The sequence below is a fragment of the Lactuca serriola genome, chromosome 7 (assembly GCF_051521515.1).
Source record: "Lactuca serriola cultivar US96UC23 chromosome 7, Lser_US96UC23_V15, whole genome shotgun sequence".
In the NCBI taxonomy this organism is placed as follows: Eukaryota; Viridiplantae; Streptophyta; class Magnoliopsida; order Asterales; family Asteraceae; genus Lactuca; species Lactuca serriola.
Window position 1 is genome coordinate 202,178,813 of NC_136414.1, and position 21,363 is coordinate 202,200,175.

Below are 21,363 nucleotides of genomic sequence, written 5' to 3' on the forward strand. Positions count from 1 at the left end.
TATATATATATATATACATATATATATATATATATACATATATATATACATATATATATATATATATATATATATATATATATGTAGAGAGTGGTTCAAATGAGAACCAAAAAATGTTAAGAACCCTAAGAACCTCTAACTTTAGATGTTTATAAAGGGTTTAGGGTTTAGGGTTAAGAACCCTAAACCCTAAACCCTTTATAAATATCTAAAATTAGAGGTTCTTACGGTTCTTAACCTTTTTTGGTTCTCATTTGAACCTTTACATATATATATATATATATATATATATATATATATATATGTGTGTGTGTGTGTGTGTGTGTGTGTGTGTGTGTTCATGTCTAATGAAACTTGTGACACCATTTTGCTCGTCTATTACAGGAACTTGACAAGATCGAAGCAATAAAAATGAATTTTAACTCTGAGCTAGCAAATAAACAAGAACAATGTCTACGTTTGATTGGTGCAAAGATGAAGAACCTTCGTTATATGGAATTGATCGGTGATCCTGCAAAACCATTGCTTGACCACTTTACACTGAGGGAGCTTTATTGTCTTAAATTGGCCATCGGCTCGCAAAAACAACTGTGGAAAGGTTGTAAGGTAATTCTTATTGTTCTAATCAACAGATGAAAACAAAGTCCATAATGAATCATAGAAGCCATTTTTAACATATATGAACATACCAAGAAAAATAATAATTAAATTAACACTAAACTTGATGATTTTAGTACATAATGCTATATAAATCTACAAAAGTTTGATTGGTATATGAAAATACCAAGCAAATTACTTCGCCCGAATTATTTTTATTTTTTATTTTTTGGAAAAATGTCATAGTTTAAATAACATATAATACATATTGAAATATAGTTTACGACAAAATAAATACACTGCAAAAAAACAAAAAAAATAAAAATTATATAAAACAGCAAACATTATATGCCGCTAAAATTGGTTAATACGTTGGATAAATAAATTCAAAAGTTGTGTTTTATATGATACCAAAACGTTGGAATTCTTGTTATTCATTCGCCACATAAAAATTGTAAGACCGTTTTTACCTTACAGCTATATTTTTAAGGGGTAATTACTTATCTAGCCAAATTAAAGAAGTGATTATCAATTTTTAGCCAAAAATTAATAAATATCCAAATATAGCCCACGAAACCGTAGGTTTCGAAAATTGTCTACTGTTTCGTCATATCGTCTACTGTTTTGTGTTTTGTATAATTTTGTTTTCATTTGTAAGCTACAAAATCGTAGGTTTTGGGAAACCTACGGTTTCCTCTCGGTTTACCTACGGTATCGAAAACTGTAGCCTACGGTTTTGGCGGGAAAAAATACGTTTTTTTTTTAATATTTTAATCTATTATTTTTGGGGTTTTGTCTACGGTTTTAATTTTTTTAAAATTTTTTATAAGATATACAAGTCGACACTGCACAAACTGTGCATTGGCACTTGTACACCGTATGAAACCTATGGTTATATATATATATATATATATATATATATATATATATATATATATATATATATATATATATATATATATATATATATGGGTAAAGTGAATATACCTAACAACCTTATATAACCTTAGGTACCTAACCACATTATACTACATTTTTTTGCATTATATTTCCATTGTAATCGTCTAAGGTTCTTAAACTTCAACCCTTAACTTGATTTACTTCAAAGATTTTCAGACATTTACCATTATATTCTTCCTATACCATTTGATTTGTAACGGTAGTATATAAAGCCCACCAGGGGGTCTCCGACAGAAAGACGTCATTTGAAGGAAGATAATGCTGAAAGTCCAAAGATTTTGGAAGCAATTGAGTTATGAGGTTGAATTTTAAAAACTTTGGGTGATTACAATGCAAATATGATACAAAATTACGTAGTATGATGTGGTTAGGTACCTAAGCTTATATAAGGTTGTTAAGTATATTCACTTTACCCTATATATATATATATATATATATATATATATATATATATATATATATATTAATTTTATTCAAAAAAAATTTAACCTCATATACAAAACCTACTCTTAATCACAAACATGGTAAAATTTTGATGAAAATTAGAAAAACTGGATTGTTCTTCCGGTGCTCCATTGAGACAAAAAAGTACCCAAACCAAAGAAAATAATAGGAAAAATGACTAATCTGAATTTTTTTTCATTATATACTATAGGCTAATGGGCCACGAAAGAGTACTTTTCGACCTAAAACAGTAGTAAACGGTGTTGACCGCAGTCAACCATAAGTTGAATACTATTTTGTGGGCTATTTTTTGATAAATAATTAAGAAAAAAAAAGCTAGATTTGTAATTACCCTTATTTTTAAAGTATGAGTTACATACCTTAAGCGTATTCATAGTCCATTGAAATTTTAGAAGTTCAATGGATTGTCACATCATTCCCACATCAACATTTTATTTTTTATTTAACTATACTCTTTAGCATCCATATCTTATTAAACTTTACAAAGTTTAATGAATTTCATTATCATTACATTTATAAACATAATTATAAATTAAAAAATAGAAAAACATAATAGCTAAAAAAAATTACTTAAAAATACATTAGTTAAAAATTACGAAACCTAAAATATTTTCTACCTTAAAATACATTAATTTAAAAACACAAAACCTAAAAATACATTAATAAAAAAATGATATATACAAATTCTATTTTTTCGAAATTTGTATTTATTATATTTGTAACCGATGTATTTCATTTTGAGTGGGTTTTTATTTTTTAATATTTCATTTGATTAATTTATTTGAAAAAATATGACACCAAAAAAAAAAAGATACATTCAATTATATAATACCTAAAAATATGGTTAATTTTAATTGTTGTTTAATTAAAAAAAAATATAGAAATCAAATGTAAATGTAATTAGAAAATAAGATTAAATATATATTTGGTTTGAAATTTAATTGAAAAAGAAACGGTTAAATCTATTGAACCACTTAATGATCATACAACTCTCTCATTCAGCTCCACTCTATTTCATCATCTACACTCCATTCTACTTCTATTCAATCCTAGTTATCATCTATTCAACCCTTATTAAACCTTCATTATAGATGTTCTATGCTCACACATAAGTTTTCCCATTCTTTCTACATGCATAAGTTTTCCCATTCTTTCTACATGCATAAAGTTTTGTGATTTTTAGTTGGGTACAATTTCTTTTTGCCCGTAGTAAAAGAGATACCCCCACAGAAGTTGCCATATTCTAGAAACCAAACAACCACAGTTGAATTACTTATGAATTTATGATATGTGGGGAGATTAACTTCGATGTGTGATGTAATAAATATCTCAAATTCTCCACAACACGGATCTGTTGATAAATCCTTTATAAGTTTTTGTCAACTAAGGAAGGTTTGAATCAAGGATATGTTGATAAATCATTTATAAGTTTTCCCATTCTTTCTACATGCACAAAGTTTTGTGATTTTTAGTTGGGTACAATTTCTTTTTGCCCGTAGTAAAAGAGACACCCCCACAGAAGTTGCCATATTCTGAAATCCAAACAACCACAGTTGCATTACTTATGAATTTATGATATGTGGGAAGATCAACTTCGATGTGTGATGTAATAAACATCTCAAATTCTCCACAACACGGATCTATTGATAAATCATTTATTAGTTTTTGTCAACTGAGGAAGGTTTGAATCAAGGAGCCAATAGCTAGTTGGATGAGCACAAACACAATCAGAAATATGAAATGTTGACATTTAATTGAACTAAACATCTGCTTTATCATTAACTTGTACGAATAGATACCAGATCATCAAAATTATGCTACCAAATAAAAAGTACAATGCCATATTTGACTCAACACACATTTAAAAATATATTGAAGATAAACTAATGATCATTAAACTATTTTTTTTATAAGTATGAAATTCATTGTTAATTAATTTTCTATTTTTTCAAAAGGTCATTGACTATCTTATATTTGCAACATCCAAATTATATATATATATATATATATATATATATATATATATATATATATATATATATATATATATATATATATATATGATTATTTGAAATACATAAACATTTAATTTTAAATAGGTTATTTTGTTTTTTTAAAAATTCTTTTACCCCTTCCTAGGATGGCGAAAATTTTAAGAAATGTGGAATTTGAAGGGTCTGAACGGAACTGAAATCCATCTATTTCACAACAAAACACGTTATGGAATGGAATCTAGAATTCCGATTGGTCAGAATCCGTGAGAAACGCACTAATTAATAAAATTGATCATCATAAGGTTTCTTTCATTCATATTTAAGGGTCACAGAGAAAGGATATATATATATATATATATATATATATATATATATATATAGAGAGAGAGAGAGAGAGAGAGAGAAAGAAAGAGAGAGACAGAGAGAGAGAGAGAGAGGATAAACAAAGTAACTAAGTAAATAGAGAGAAGATTAGCTTGTGATTAAGGACTAAAATAGGACAAGATATTTAGAGAGAAAATCAAGGTTAACACTTCCCCTTAAGTTGGCGCATGGAGAGAGATTAATAATGCCAAGCTATGTGTAATTTGGAGTCAATTTGTATTAGAACAATCACTTTTGATTCGACTCGTTCATTCATGGCAGATGGGATTATTTGCTATATGTTGGGTAACTTGGTTTTCACAAAATAGTTGAGTGGGACTTTCACATGGCAGCTCGAGCTCCTTTAGTAACCATCTTAGCCATAAAATTTCTCTAACAATAGATGACATATCCCAATACTCCGCTTCGGATGATGTCCGAGAGACCAATGATTGCTTTTTCGATTTCCAATATGTAGGAGCTCCCCTAAAAGTAACAAGTAACATGTTCTTGACCTCCCGATGATTGTACATCCAAGCTAATCAGATTCATAGTAGGCGGTAAGATTGGTACCATCATCTTTGGTAAGCAGAATGCCTTGCCTAGGTCTCTCCTTAAGGTAACATCGCACACAATTAGCAGCTTCAAGATGACTCACTCTAGGATCTCCAACGAATTGGATTAAGATGTTGACAGCGTAGGTAATGTCGGGTCCCGTGTCTTGCAAATACAAGAGTCTCTAAACAAGTCTTCTATATTGGTTCTCATCTAACTGTGCTTCATCACTTCATTTGTCCAACTTCAAATTTTGCTCCATGAGGAACAAACTAGGACGACAACCCATCATTCATGTGTCTTCTAATTTATTTAGCGTATATTTACGTTGGCTTAAGACCATCCCTTTCTTTATGCGTACAACTTTGATACCAAGAAAAAACTTTATTTGATCAAGATCTTTGATGCTAAACTCCTTATTAAGCTTCCCTTTTGATTTATTGTATTTTGATTTCGTCCTTGCCTGCAATGATTACATCATCAACATAAATAAGTAAAGTGACAATTATTTCTTCCCTTTTGTATAAAAAGAATTAGTGGTCTGATTGTTTGGAACCTAGACCCGTCAAGAAACTAGTGAATTTTTATACCAGTATCCTCACGCTTGCTTGAGACCATAAATAATTTTTTTTTACTTTGCAAACACACCTTTCATCTTGATTACCAAAGCCTTGTGGAACCTTCATATAGACATCTTCACCCAGATCCCCGTATAGGAAGGCATTGTTAACATCCAATCAATGAACGCACCAATCATTTTTTACAGTAACAACAAGAAGGCTTCACATAGTGACAAGTTTTTCCACAGGGGCGAAGGTGTCATGGAAGTCAATCCTTTCCATTTATGAGAAATCTTTTCTGACTAGACGCGCCTTGTATCATTCAATTTCATCATTTATTTTGTATTTTATCTTGTACAACCATTTTGAGTCTACGAATCGTTTTCTTTTTAGGAGTTCTTGGAGTTTCTAGGTTCCGTTTTCTTCTAGAGCTTCAACTTTTCCCTTCATAGCTTCAACCCATCTTGGATCTTGAACAACTTGGGCAAAAAATATTGGGTCATTATATTGGGTAATGGTCGCCATAAAAGCTTTATGTGAGTTAGAAAAATTATTATATGAAATAAAATGTGCTATAGGGTGTACCGTCGAAGGTTCATGATCAGAGTCAGGAGTAGAATACGCATGATGTAAGGATAGGGGCAGCTTTACTTGAAAGTCTTGAAGATGTGTAGATTTGAACCTATATCATGTTAGTATCTTTTTCACTTCAGGACCAACTCTAGCATTCATATCTTCAACAATTGGTTCTTGATTTTCAGGCCCATCAGGAATCCCACCAGATTGTTCTTCACTTTGAGTTCCTTTATCCAGGTTGTTGTATTGCATAAGCCCATTAACATCATATGTGGGCTCCTTATTGTGTTCATGCTTGTCATTGTGTTTCATTTCACTTGTGATGCTTTCATATTGTCTTTTATTTTTGTGCAAGCATTCATCTTCCTAGTATTTGGGTGAAATGAAAATATCTTCGTCTTCTTTTGTTATTTTTGATTTTGTGAAAGGGAAAACAGTATCTACAAATTTTACATCCCTTGTAGTTATGATCTTCTTATGCTCTATATCATATATCTTATGTACCTTCGTGCCCCAAAGGTGACCTAAGAAGACCCCTGGTCTCCCCCTTGGCTCAAATTTATCCCATTTGGTTTTGGTGTTTTGAAAGTATGCAAGACACCCAAACACCTTTAGGTGTTCATACTCTAGCTTCCAGTTGATCACTACTTCATAAGGCGTCTTTCCATCTATCACATTCAAAGGAAGAAGATTTATGATGTGAGTGGTTGTTAGTATGCACTCTCCCCAAGACATTGTAGGAAGATCCACTTCGAATTTTGGATCCTCGTCATTTATAAAAGATGACAATGCTTTTTTTCCACCACACCATTTTGTTGAGTTGTGTGGGGACATGTTTTTTCAAGAATGATCCCTTCTTTGGCATAAAGATCAAGCATGTCATTTGATGTAAATTCACATCCCTTGTCGCACCGTAATCTTTTTATGTTTTTCTCGAATTAGGCTTGAGTCATCTTATGTAAGTTAACGAGTTGAATGCTAGATTCATGTTTGTAATTGGGGAGGAAAACCTAAACGACATGATCAAAATCATCAACTATTGTAAGAAAGGAATTTTCTCATGTAAAAGAGGGTGTTCGGTATTTACCCCAAACATCACAATGAATAAGATCAAAACAAGCATATGTTTTTGTTTTACTAACTGGAAATGGACGTCTAGCAAATTTTGCTTTATTACAAGAATCACAAAAACCCTTCAAAGAAACATATTTAATAAGACCAACACTATCAAGTTTGGAGATAAACGTGTGATCTAGTCGCTTATGCCTTGTACCAGGAGTTTTCATCATCACTTTTCTTTCTTTTTGCATCATCCCTATCCTATATAGACCTTTTACATAATCACTCTCTCTAATCAATTTCTTCGAATACACGTTTTGCGTGACACAAATTTTTGGAAAAGGAATATTACAACACATTCTAAATCATTTGATAATTTACTCATCGATACTAAGTTGCATGTGAAATATGGTATATGAAGGACGTCTTTGACTGTCTTCTTATTGGGTAGGGTGCAATCCCTACGACTCTTAACAGGTATAGTGGCACCATTTGGTATAATAACCATTGCAGTCCCACGTAGGTATCCAAAAAGTAGATTGGAATTCATCCCATTGCCCACACAATTTTATACAATAGGCCGAGACAGATAACCTTTCTTGTTTGGTGGTGCTAAGAGATTGCTTTAGTTCATATTTTCTAGAGGCAAACCCTTTTCGAAATTGTTCTTTCATATCTTCCGAGATCACTTGAGCCGCCGTTCCATATTTCACACTAGTTCTGATTTATTTCTCCATGGCAGTGTTTAACCACCCTTTGATCATTGCGTCACACGTCATCCAGCCCATGTGATCTTTTGAATTAGATGCAAGTTTCTTGATTCACCCATCAATGAAGCCAATCTTTTTCTTGGCGAACAGGAAATTCAACATTTCCTATGAAAAATCGAGGTGGTTTGCATCTGTAAGCATGTCAATAACGCGCATCTTCCTTGGATAATCAGATGCATGAAGGTAATAAGGCGAGTTATGGTCAGAGGCACCATTGCTACTGCCTCTATCGTCTTTGTTTTCTTTTTTGCCATGCATGGTTACCTCCTTTGATTTTTGTTTTAACGCCGTTTTGATACCATAATAAAATTGATCAAAAGGTTTCTTTCATTCATATTTTAGGGTTACAAAGAAAGGAAATATAAGTACATGATAAACATAGTAACTAAGGAAATAGAGAGAAGATTAGCTATGATTAAGGGTAAAGTAGGAAAAGATATTCTGTAATGACCCAAAAAATTATGAGGTAAAAATTTCAATTTTTTAATGCAACCAAAACTCCAATTATCTTTTATTCAAACATTCTTAAATAGATTATAATAAAACAATAATTAGAGTACAATCCTAAAATCATTACATTGCGGAAACATGGGTGGATGCAATGCAGTCATGCCAGGCCCTTCCCTTTCATACCAGAAGTACCTGAAACCATAAACAATAAGCCGTAAGCACAAATCTTAGTGAGTTCCCCAAAATACCACATACCATACATACAATAGAGATTGATATGTGCCAGCTATGGTCTTTCCATTATGCCGCGAGTTGTATCATGGTCTTTTCTTGCTAGGTCAGGGTCCAAAACCCTAGGTCTTACATACAAGTGCCAAGAGCCACCTCCTGGACTTCCATGCGAGTATCACAAAGAAAACTAGCATACTATCTAAACACATATACATAACTATCTAACTGCCAAGGTCTGATCCTTGGTCTTACATACAAATTTGCTAGGAGCCACCTACGAGTCTTCCATATAAATGACAAGGGCCACCCCTTGGTCTTCCTAATACATAAGCCAATGGTCTGACATTGGTGCCTTCGACCCATAGTATAGTGAGGAGACTTACCTCAAGTTGCTGAATATCTCAAATAAAAGCGGGACTATCGGTCCGGAAAATCCTCACACTAACAACATCAGATAATACCAAATACATAATTGGTCCACAACCCATATCTGAAATCCTAGTCCAATTGTCAAATGCCCATGGTGAAAGTCTATTTTACCCTTTCCTTACTTGGCCCAAAAACCGGAGCTCAAACCAATAGCAACAAAAAGCATAATATGGCCCAATTTCCAAATTGAGCCCAAAAACCATCATGAGCCTAATTCCAAGAAAGCCCGATGCCAAAATTAGAAGTCTAATGGCGAACAAGGCCCAAACCTTAAAAGTCCAAAACATGGACCAAATCTATGAACGTCAAGCCCATAAGCCCACCTGCTGAGCACGGGGGTCATACTATGCTCAAACGCTTAGCGTACTCCTTTAGGGGCCAGTATGCACAACGTACCAGCTGGGTACGCCCAACGTACTCCCTAGATTACCAAACCACTCCATTAAGAACTTATTTGGTTAAGACCTTAAGCTAAGCTCCGATATCTGATTGTAAAGGGTGAATTAATACGTAAAGTTAGCTACTTTACACCCATGCATAACCTAATGGGACCCAACACTAAAAAAAGCTTAATAAGGCTCTTAACATATGCATGAACTAATATCTTTCAAAAAGCTTGCATTTTTATGAACAATGGACCTCTAAGGAGCTAAGATCTAACATCTATGTCTTCAGGAGTTGATCAAAAGCTCAACTTTAGCTCAAAAGACCCAAAAATGCATAAACAAGGTCCCAAAACAAGATCTAGCATAATAAACCACCAAGTAGAGAACTTTATACCTCAAATGGCTTGCAAAGATAATGATGAATCTATATCTCTAAGCTTCACAGTAATATATGAATCTTCAATAACCTTCTATCTCTTCAAAATGCACAAATAGAAACTAAGATCCTTCACAAGAGCTCAAGAAACATAAGGAGGGGAGTAAGGGTAGAGATTAGGGTTTAGCGTGATGGAGGCTGATCAATAAGATCACCCACAGTGAGATAAGTTGTTTAAATAGCGAAAAGACCCTAAAAGTTAAAGTTTTCGTCCAGCTGGAGTACGCACCGTGTACTCTCAGTACATCCAACGTACTCCATAAGTTGCCCGCGATTCTTCTGCCTAGTACGCCAACATACTTCCTTGTAAACCCATCGTACTAGGCTTAGCTCTTAAACCACCAAACTTACGAATGTCATAACTTCTTCGTTCTACGTCCGATTGTGATGTTCTTTATATCCACAGAAAGATAATAAGGAACGCTACACTTATATCAACTCACCCTTATCTTAAAGCCTTTCTAATTACAATAAAAAAAATCTATAAAGGCCCAGACTCATTAGGCTTGTCGAAAAAACCCAAAACCCGTTCTACCCACCCGACCCGTTCCGAATTCGGGTAGAATGGGTCGGGTAGAACGGGTAATGGGTATGAACATTCGGGTAATAGGTTAACCTGATAATAATATAGGTCAGGTTTTACGTATGAATATTTAGTTTCAGGTATACCCGAATACCCGAATTCGTTTTTTAAATAATATCAAATATGCAATGCAGTCACATACGCACACTTCAAATAAAACAAAACTCTTCGTTTCTTTCTTATGAACGACGACTCGACAATCAACGCAAACTTGCAAAGGGAATACGACGCTGAAGCTGAAGTCCTGAACCATCATCACAATTCTCATTTTCTCTCTATCGCACGTAATGGAATTAAAAAAGTACATATCATATTATAATGATTTGTATTGTTATTATAGATGCACTTGTTAATTGTATGGAGTATTTTCCTAGCCATTTTTTTATTAAACCAACCAACATGTAAAAAAAAATATCAATAAGTGTCATTTAAGAAATTTTCAGGTATACCCGATAATTACCCGACCCGACCTCAAACCCAAATACCCGAAACTCGAAAACCCAAATTACAATATAGGTCGGGTATCGGGTAATATTTTCTTAAGGAAATACCCGTTCTACCTGAAACCCGAAAATTTTACCCGTTCAACACCCTTAATTGATATACCCTTGGGATCCAAAACACGAACCGAACTTCCGGATCACCTAATCTACAATACCCACATCCAAAAAGGGTCTAAATCTCTCTTTCCTCAAGACCCGAAGCCTTATCATAATTAATCTTCCGGTCACGGCCCCGATACATGAAACGATTCGAAACCAGGTTTTTCGTATTCAAGGAGAAAATCAAGGTCAATGCTAATACTCTTAAGGTAGTTGTACAACGTGTTTTTTTTTTTTTTAAAATCAATCTTTTATTGGCTATAAAGTATACAACTATATCATAAACTTGCACCTGAGAGGAATCATGGAAGACCATGTTTTTTTTCGCTTTGCGTATAGTTGATTAAAGAAGACCAGTGAGATCCTAAAACAAACAAACACAAGAATGTTAAAAGATATGATCTTTATTGAAGTTTAATAAACCATTATGCTAAATCCTACAACTACAAAAAGCAAGAAGATAATATACCTCCCAATCATCCTATAGTACACTTTTACGATGAGATTGCATGACTTTTTGTTGAAATAGTAGCATACATATTTTCCCCTTGATCACCACCTGAGTTAGTAGCTTTTGCATCTAACAAAGCTGTGAAATGCTCAATTTCATATCCGAAATGATATATTACATCAATAATGGTAAAAGTGATCACAAACAAAAAGATGGAACATAAACAAAAGAACCAACCTAATAAAAGTGTTCTATTTTTGTATATTCTAAAATTTTGATTTCTCAATGGTATTAGAGATGTATATGCTCAAATGATACTTGGATCATAATGTTACACCATACATGGATTTCTAGATCGCTCACACCATATAATGTTACTAACATTTTTGTTAAAATATAACAAATGCTTTGGTAGTTATAAAATAATTCATATATCAAAGGGTAAATCCTCATAGTATGGATCCATTTAGTGTGAAGTGCATCAAGCTCATTGAACTTCTTAATCTCCTTTTTCCAACATACCTTGTTCCTCCTCCTTTGATTCCCTCATTAATGGATTGTAGGACTGTAAACGAACCGAACGAACAAGAGCGAGGGCTAGTTCATGTTCGTTCGTTTAACAAATTACATTGTTCATATTTGTTTGTTTATGTTTGTGAATATGTTAAACGAAAATAAACGAACAAACATAAATGAACAGGGATAAACAAACACAATTGAACAAATACGAACTTAAACGAACATATAATATAGTAATGTAATCAAACATAGTTAAACATATACGAACATAAAAGGAACTTAAATGAACAAACATAAACGAACGTAAACGAACAACATAAAAAAATGTAAACGGACAACATAAACGAGCATTTACGAACATAACTGAATGAATGAGACCATTGTTCATGTTTATTCGTTTATCATATAAACGAACATAAATGAACTTCATGTCAAACGTTTCATGAATAGTTCGTTGAACGTTTGGTTCGTTTACAGGCCTAATGGTCTGCCTAGACTTTATTGCCTCAAGTTTTGTCTAGAGTGCCGCATTAAAATTACAAAAAAAAAATTAGATAAAACCTATCAACGAGCTAATTAGAAACATAAAGCTTATCGATGGAAATAAGAGCTTAATTAACCTAAATTGTGGATAAAGATGAATTGAAGCAATGGCTATACAAAACACATTGGTTGACTCACTAACACCACATACAATACACTTTGTGTTTTAGACTGCTCATGCGTAATTCCTATGATTCTTGCTTAATTACTGGAATCCTATAGTGTAGCTGACATGAAACATGAAACATGAACCCTGGACACAGATGACCTGAGGAATCAAAATAAATTTTGTTTTAAAAGATAATTTCAATAAAAATCTTAAATGTAACTGATTTCATCCTCCCAAACTTCTTGTTACTGATTTCAGAAACAAAAAATGTTGCGAATATGTTTGTAAGAAATCAAAGATCAGAAAAAAAAAAACACAATAACTTATATAGCATACTTCTATTTTAATACAAAAAAAACTTTTAAATTAAAACATATGTCTCTCGTAATTTACATAAATCCCGCCATTACTATTACCTTTTTTTTGCTTTGCACGAAATTGAGCAATTAGCTGTCTAAACCTGCATTATACATATCGTGTTAGACCTCCTATATAAACCTTAGCAGATTACCAAGTCAAATAGTACAAAACTCAAAGTCAACTATTAAGTTATTTGATTTTTAGTTAGGAAGGATGGTTGAATCTGGTACCAAGTGAAAATAGTTCCTATTAGGGCTTTATACTTTTGAAAATGTTAACAAATTATACACCACAACCAATTTCACTCATTCAACAAAACATTCACCACACTATGATAACTTGATTATAATCACAATCTCAATTGAGAACAAAACTAGGAGGCTTTTGTTTTTTAAGAAAAACTTCTTCAGAACACTTTTTCTTATGCGACACAACACATGCGCAACAATTTGTTTTATGGAAGGCTTCAAACTACAAAACCTATTTGCGTGTTCTACGCGGCGGCACATCACTTGACTTGCTTTTTCAAACATCTTCAGCTTTTATTTTTTCTAAGTGATTTTTTTAGAAATTTGGTATAACTTAATTTCTTTAAACTTTGATTTTTTTTCAAACTTTGATTTTTTTTTCAAACTTTGATTTACCGGTTTGATACAATTTCATTTTATAGTTTCCACAATTTTCATAACTTTAATGTTTTTTTTAAAAAAAAACCTTTGATTTTTAAATTCTTTTTAGAGTAAATTACACGAATGGTCCCTATGGTTTGGGGTAATTTGCACGCTTGGTCCCTAACTTCTTTTTTTAACTCGGAAGGTCCCTACTGTTTGTTTTTGTTACGCGCTTGGTCCCTACTGTTTTTTTTTGTTACACATTTGGTCTCTATCTTACCTAAAAGACTATTATTAAAATAGGTAAAAATTATGGGGTATGTAACGTAAGGTGAGGGTAGTAGGGTTGGGGGTGTGTTTATTTAAATAGATTAAAAAATCAAGGGCAAAATAGTAATTTTAGATACGACAGGGACCAACTGCATAACAAAAATAAACACTAGGTACCTTCTGAGTTAAAAAAAATAAGTTAGGGACCGAACACACAAATTACCCTAAAACATAGGGACCATTCTTGTAATTTACTCTTCTTTACCATTTATTTTGACAATTTTTTCAGTTTCGGTTGCATCTTTTCTAACATATATGATTTTTTACAAATTTTATAGACATTGTTTCAAAATTTTCTTAATTTTATTTTATAATTTTTTTTTTTATGTTCTTTAAAATTAGTTTTTTCAAGAAAAATGTTGATAGCTTCTTTTACATTTTTTTAGAAACTTTAGATTTTTGTTTTTTACATGTTTTTTTTAGTATCCTTCTAATGCTTTAAGACTAAACTATTAAAATTTCGGTATTGAGAACTATTTTCAGGTTGTAAAATTAGTTTATTTAATCTTCAGTTTAATGAAGCAGTCTGCAGATATTAAAAAACAAACATGCTTCTTATTATAGGCTGCAACCGTTTGGTCAACATCTTCTGCTATAGAAGGTTGCAGAGATAGTCCGCATACTTCATGAATTTTCACTTCGAAAAAAATTAACAACAACTAAATTACACGAAATATAAAATATACTTCACTGAAATTAAGCTCGTGTTCTATAAATTGAAATGCTAAACCATAATCAACACAAATTTTATAAAAAAATTCTAGTTAGCGAGTGAAAGAAAGAGATGAAGAACATAACAAACAAAGTAATTCCGCAATTCAATCAATTAGGGAAAAACATAGGGTAGAAGAAACAAAGTAAAATATGGAACAATAATTAAATAATATTTTAAAGAGTGTATTCTACAGTTGTTAAGTAATTTAATTTGCTTCATCTTTTCCCTTCACAACTTGTTATGCTCAATCAGCTTGCTTGACTGCCAACAAAAGTTTCCCTGAATTTCATAAGGAAATTTACTCTTATATAAAGAAATTGAGTAAGCATGTGGAATATAGGGTTCGTAGGGAAGATAGATCATGGGATGGTGGGCTCTCAATGGGATTCAACCGTCAAAGGTTAGAAGTTTGACATCGATATGAATGGGGGTTATAGAACATGGGAAGGAGACGACTGTGCTCTGTGGAGTGGAGCTTGGCACAAAAGAACCGCATAATAACTGTAAATATCAATTTAGAATGGCTCAGATTAAAAATCAAGAAAATATGTCAATCCCTCTTTTTTAGAATACCCCATCCCAACCTATTATTTGTTTTTTTTTACATTTTTTTACATTTTTTAATATCTATTATTTATTATAGAAAAATAACCCATCACACCCTACCCTACCATTAAGTCACCAACATCACCCCCACCCCACCCCACCCCTATAAAATCCTTCTTTTCCCCTTTATCTAAGTCATCATCGACACAACTCCGACCACCATATCGGTTCTTCTTTGCATTATGAAATTAACATTCCCATGGTTATGCTTGTTGTACCTCCATGATATGATACTCTTTGTTTACCCCTTCCCTCACCGAGAAAATCTTCCATTACATAAGTTTTCACTAGCAATTTTGTTTTCAATTTTGATTACAATCATCTTGAAGTGCACATCATATCATGTCAAATGATCCATAAATAAACACACATATGAGTTTTGGTTACGTTTCTTGGTGGATCAAAGGCAGTAATTCGTCCTCATCATTTGTTCATTAAGCAGAGTGAAACAACTGTGATTGCAGAATCTTGTTCCCTTTATTATGCCTCGCAAGGGCTGTATATATACACACGAGATTACATATCCTTACGGGAAAACAATAAAATACATAACAGATATATATACAAAACCTAAATACAAGGAAAGCGATAAGTATGGAGGAATGATAACTATATCTCAATACTCCCCCTCAAGTTGGAGCATGGGGATCAAGAATGCCCAACTTGGATAAAAGATGACGGAACTGTGGTGTAACGAGAGCTTTGGTGAAGATATCTGCTGGTTGTTGAGTTGAGGAAACATGAGCAGTAACAACTTTTCCTGCAATAATCAGATCACGGATAAAATGACAGTCAATCTCTATGTGTTTTGTGCGTTCATGGAACACGGGATTAGCAGCAATCTGTAAGGCTGCCGTGTTATCACAGTAAAGACGAACGGGGGCAGAATGAGAAACACCAAGAGATTTAAGTAATGCTTTTAGCCAAAGTATTTCACAACATGTGGCTGGCATCGATCGATATTTGCTTCGGCAGAAGAACGGGAGACAGTTGCTTGCTTTTTCGTTTTCCAAGAGATAGCAGATTGACCTAGTGTAATGAAATAACCAGTAACAGAACGACGAGTAATAGGACACGCATCCCAGTCAGAGTCACAATAAGCAGATAAACGCAATGAACTATCACTTGAAAGATGAAGTCCTTGACCTGGATGGCCTTTCAAATATCGAACAACAAGAAGAGCAGCAAACCAATGTTCAGTTTTGGGTTGTTGCATGAATTGTGATAATGTGTGTACAGCAAAGCTGAGCTCAGGTCGAGTTATGGTTAAATAAATAAGACGACCAATTAATCGGCAATAACTTTCAGGTCGGTCATAATCATCGCCATTTGCTAGTGCTAGACGATGGTTGTGTTCCATAGGAGAATCACAAGGTTTAGAGCCAAGAAGACCAGTCTCGGCAATGATTTCTAGAGCATATTTCCGCTGTGAAAGGAAGATGCCAGACGAGTTCCGAGAAATTTCAAGACCGAGAAAATATTTGAGAATTCCTAGGTCCTTCATGTGAAAGCACTTGCTTAAATATGACTTGAAGGCTGAAATGGCTGATGAATTGTTCCCTGCGATAATCAAATCATCAACATAGACAAGAACATGCAAAATATTGCCATGTCGAGAGAGAGAGAAAATAGAGAATAATCTGCTTTGCTTTGTTGAAAACCAAAAATACGAAGTGCAGCCACTAGTTTAGAGAACCAGTTGCGAGGAGCCTGACGAAGTCTATATAAAGACTTTTGAAGTTTGCAAACCATTCCCGCCGGTGCCTTAGTATACCCAGTGGGAGGTGTCATATATACATCTTCCTCCAAGTCACCATGGAGAAAATCATTATGAACGTCCATTTGATGTAATTCCCAACCTTTAATGGCAGCTACCGAAAGAAAAACACGAACTGACACCATTTTCGCAACAGGAGCGAAGGTCTCTGTGAAATCAATACCAGCGAGTTGTTTATTGTCGAGGACAACCAGACGAGCCTTGTAGCGCTCTATGTCTCCATTCGATTTGTATTTGATACGATAAACCCATTTACACCCAATAGCACGTTTATCAGCAGGAAGAGTGGTAAAGACCCAAGTATTGTTTCGTTCAAGGGCTGTAAGCTCGTCATTCATCGCATCCCGCCATTCAGTTGATTTAATAGCCTCTGAGAAGGACCGGGGTTCATGCCCTGTAGTTACAGATGCTAAATACTTGGCATGTGTGTTAGAAAATTTAGAGTTTGAGACATAAGCTGCAATAGGATAAGGTTTACCTGAGGGCGGTGTGGCTGTGAGATGGCATGGGGTAGAGTTGGCTTGCATAGTGTTACAAACATAGTCACGAAGTATAACAGATGGTTGTTGAGTACGTGTACCTCGACGTGCTTCTGGTGCATCTAGAGAGCTCCCTCTATCCTCAGTAACAGGAGGTAAAGAATTTTGGGTAGGTGAGTTTTCTGAAACAGGAGGCGAAGTTGAGGGGGCTGGCACATCCTCATAAGAGGTTGGAGGCAACAGATCAGGTTGGGTAGCAGATGACAAGGTAGGTGTCGTGTCGTTAGATGAGAATTTATCCTCAAAAAAACCCACATCGCGAGATATAAAAATATTACCAGATGCAATATCATACACCCTCCAACCACGTTTTCTAGGTGGGTATCCTAGAAAGATGCATTTTATTCCACGAGCATCAAATTTGTCTTTCGATTTAGGTAATTTGGAGGCAAAGCAAAGACATCCAAACACCTTGAGATGTTGATAGGACGGCTCATGACCATATAAATATTGATACGGGATTTTGTTATTTAGAAGCGGTGTAGGGGTTCTATTGATCAAATAACAAGCAGTAAGAACACATTCACCCCAAAATTTAATCGGAAGAAATGCTTGAAATCGTAAAGCACGTGCCACATTAAGAAGATGACGGTGTTTGCGTTCAACGCGACCATTTTGTTGTGGCATGTATACACAAGAGGTTTCAAACAATATGCCTTGATCAGAAAGAAAACTATGCAGGCATGAGAATTCTCTTTCGTTGTCAGAACGAAGACGTTGAACTTTCTTATGAAATTGTGTACCGACCATAACACAAAATTGTTTGATTATTGTAGAAACATCACTTTTTGATGTCATTAAGTAAACCCAGGTTGCACGAGAGTAATCATCAAGAATAGTAAAAAAAAATAAGATGCTCCTGTAGTGGAAGGAACACTATAAGGCCCCCAAACATCGCAATGTATTAATTGAAACAATGAAGTAGCTTTATTTTGACTTATAGGAAAATGAGAGCGAGTTTGTTTTGCTTTGAAGCAAACATCACATGGTTCATGACTATATGACTTATTACCAGAACTAGGATAAAAAGACAAGGATGTTAACACAGTTGGCGAAGGATGTCCAAGTCGTTGGTGCCAAATAAGAGTAGATGTAGATGAAGCTGAAGTATGACAAACTTGACCAGTATCTCCAATCATGCCAAGCCAGTAGACTCCACCCCGTTGCTCACCCACACCAATCACCGTCCTCGAAATGGGTTCCTGAATAACACATAGTCTTTTAGTAAGCATGACAAGATAATTTGCATCGGAAGCTAACTGAGCAGAAGAGATTAAATTACAATCCAGAGTTGGAATGTATAAAACATGGTTAATTTTAGCTAATGGTGAAATCACTAAAGAGCCTTCTTGATGAGCGATAACAAAGCGACTGTCAGGTAGTTTGACAGAAAATGGAGGTATAAGGACCAAATTGTGTAAAAGAGTATGATTTCCTGTCATGTGATAGGATGCGCCTGTGTCCAAAACCCAAGACAAATTCTTACCAGGTTCTTTTCCATTGGAGCCTGATTGTGTAGCAATAGTTTGAAACATTTGCAATACTGAATTCCACTAATCAGATGTAAGAGTATTACCAAATGCCGCCTTGTCTTGATCAGTAATAGATATTGAAGGACTCACATAAGTGTGTTGGACAGCATTAGCAACACCTGATGACCCACGTCCACGCCCGCGTCCGGCTACTTGCGGTGTGATAGAACCACGACCACTTGTTTGCGGTACCCACCCTTCCGGGAAGCCATGAAGTTTGTAACATTTAGTAATATCATGACCTGGCCGTCCACAATGGTTGCATTTTGGATGAGAGGATGTTTGTTGTCGGGCTACCTGTCCACCGGATTGCACAGAAAAAGCCATAACATCAGTTTTATTAAGATCACGATCTTTGATAAGGGTTTGATGACGTTCCTCTTGAATAGCAAGGGAATATACACGATTAAGAGGCGGATGTGGGTCTTGAGCCATCACATTAGAAAGCAATGTTCCAAACGTATCATCCTCTAGACCCAAGAGAAATTGATGCAGTCGTTCTTCTTCGCGTTCTTGGGTAATGTGTTTCGTCAAGCCACATGAACATTTGCCACAAGTGCAGGTTTTTGGTGGTACATATGTAGCAAGTTCATCCCAGAGTTTCTTCAAGTCTCCATAATAGGCTGCACCCGATTGACCACTTTGACGACAACGAGAGATATCAGACCTTATTTGCAAGATTCGTGGTCCGTTACCGACCGAGAATCGTTGAAGCAAATCATTCCACAGCTCACGTACAGTTTCAGTATAAGTAATAGACGAACGTAAACTAGCATCGATTGATTGGACAACCCATCCGATAAGCATCGAGTTAACATTGTACCAATCATCAATTTCGGCCGATGCATCATCAGGTTTGGTGATACTGCCATCAAGAAAACCCATCTTGCGCTTGGCTCGGAAGGCGTTCTTCATTGATGTGCTCCATTCTTGGTAATTATCACCCTTTAAAATCATAGGGCATATTGACAAACCTTGATGATCGGAAGGATGTAGATAGAAAGGAGATGTTGGATCTGCTACAGTTACCTTTGTTGTTGATGATTTTGGATCCCCTGTCATGATGAAGGTTGAGTGACGAGATTGTTAACAAATCTATGGGAATGCTCTGTTTTGATCGAGATCACTTGCTCTGATACCATGAAACAACTGTGATTGCAGAATCTTGTTCCCTTTATTATGCCTCTCCAGGGCTGTATATATACACACGAGATTACATATCCTTAAGGGAAAACAATAAAATACATAACAGATATATACAAAACCTAAATACAAGGAAAGCGATAAGTATGGAGGAATGATAACTATATCTCAATACAGAGTGCTTCTTTGCTACTCTCCTCCTTAATTGTATGACAATATGATTAATCATTTCATCAGTTTTTTCATTCGCCCTCCCACGTATGGATATGTTTTTTTTACCTATGATAATGCTCACTTTATTTTTGAAACTTTCTTTCCCATCTTGTTGGAAGCATATTAGGAATCCGTTATTGATTTCTAAGCGTAACATATGATATTTAAAGGGTTTGGAATACTTCAATGTGTGGTTGTCATGTATATGTAGCTGTGTATCCCTAATTACAAACTGTTCTTGGGCTTTTATTTTATCATCTTATGAACTTGCCAAACTAACCAAAAACTCTTTGTTAACAACTATTTCTAGTTTGTTTCTTATCAACACCTTAATAATTATTAGTTCTATGTCTAATAACCATCTAGTTATCACCATTTTCTATTAAATTCTTGTGGATCAGTGGTGAATTACTATATGGGTTTACACAATGAGAGTTCTCTTTGCTGAGTTCTAACATGGGTTTGATTTGTAGTCTTTCTTTCTATATATTTTTTTTCTATTTGGTGGACGCTTTGACTCTAGGGATACAATTGTTTGGTTTTATTGCAAGATTATAATAATGCGCGGAAAAGAAGCACAAGTTTATGGGGTTGATTTTGGAAAAAAAAATAATAACAGTGGCACGGTAAAAGTTTTTTGCGGGTGTTTATCCATATATGAAAATATCTTGTAATATTCATCGGTGAATATAACATGTAACATCACACGTTAATATAAGTATGGATATTTATATATGAATATTACATTATATATTAATATATTAATATTACATCGTATATTTATAGCATGTAACATTCACATGCAAATATAAATTTAATATGTGTAAGATATATGTGGAGTCCAAGATTGTGTGTCCATAAGATCCCTTATGAAGTTAAGGAAACTCCAACACACACAC

General features: G+C 34.3%; 1 pseudogene across 1 annotated transcript in view; it reads left to right on the forward strand.

Annotated features, from left to right (window-relative positions):
* The window catches only part of LOC145062356 (TMV resistance protein N-like), a 39,937-nt pseudogene that overhangs the window by 4,868 nt on the left and 13,706 nt on the right, over positions 1 to 21,363 (forward strand). The window contains exon 3 of the transcript XR_013687536.1: positions 385 to 606. The product of XR_013687536.1 is annotated as a TMV resistance protein N-like (transcript). The remainder of the gene's footprint in view (positions 1 to 384; positions 607 to 21,363) is intronic.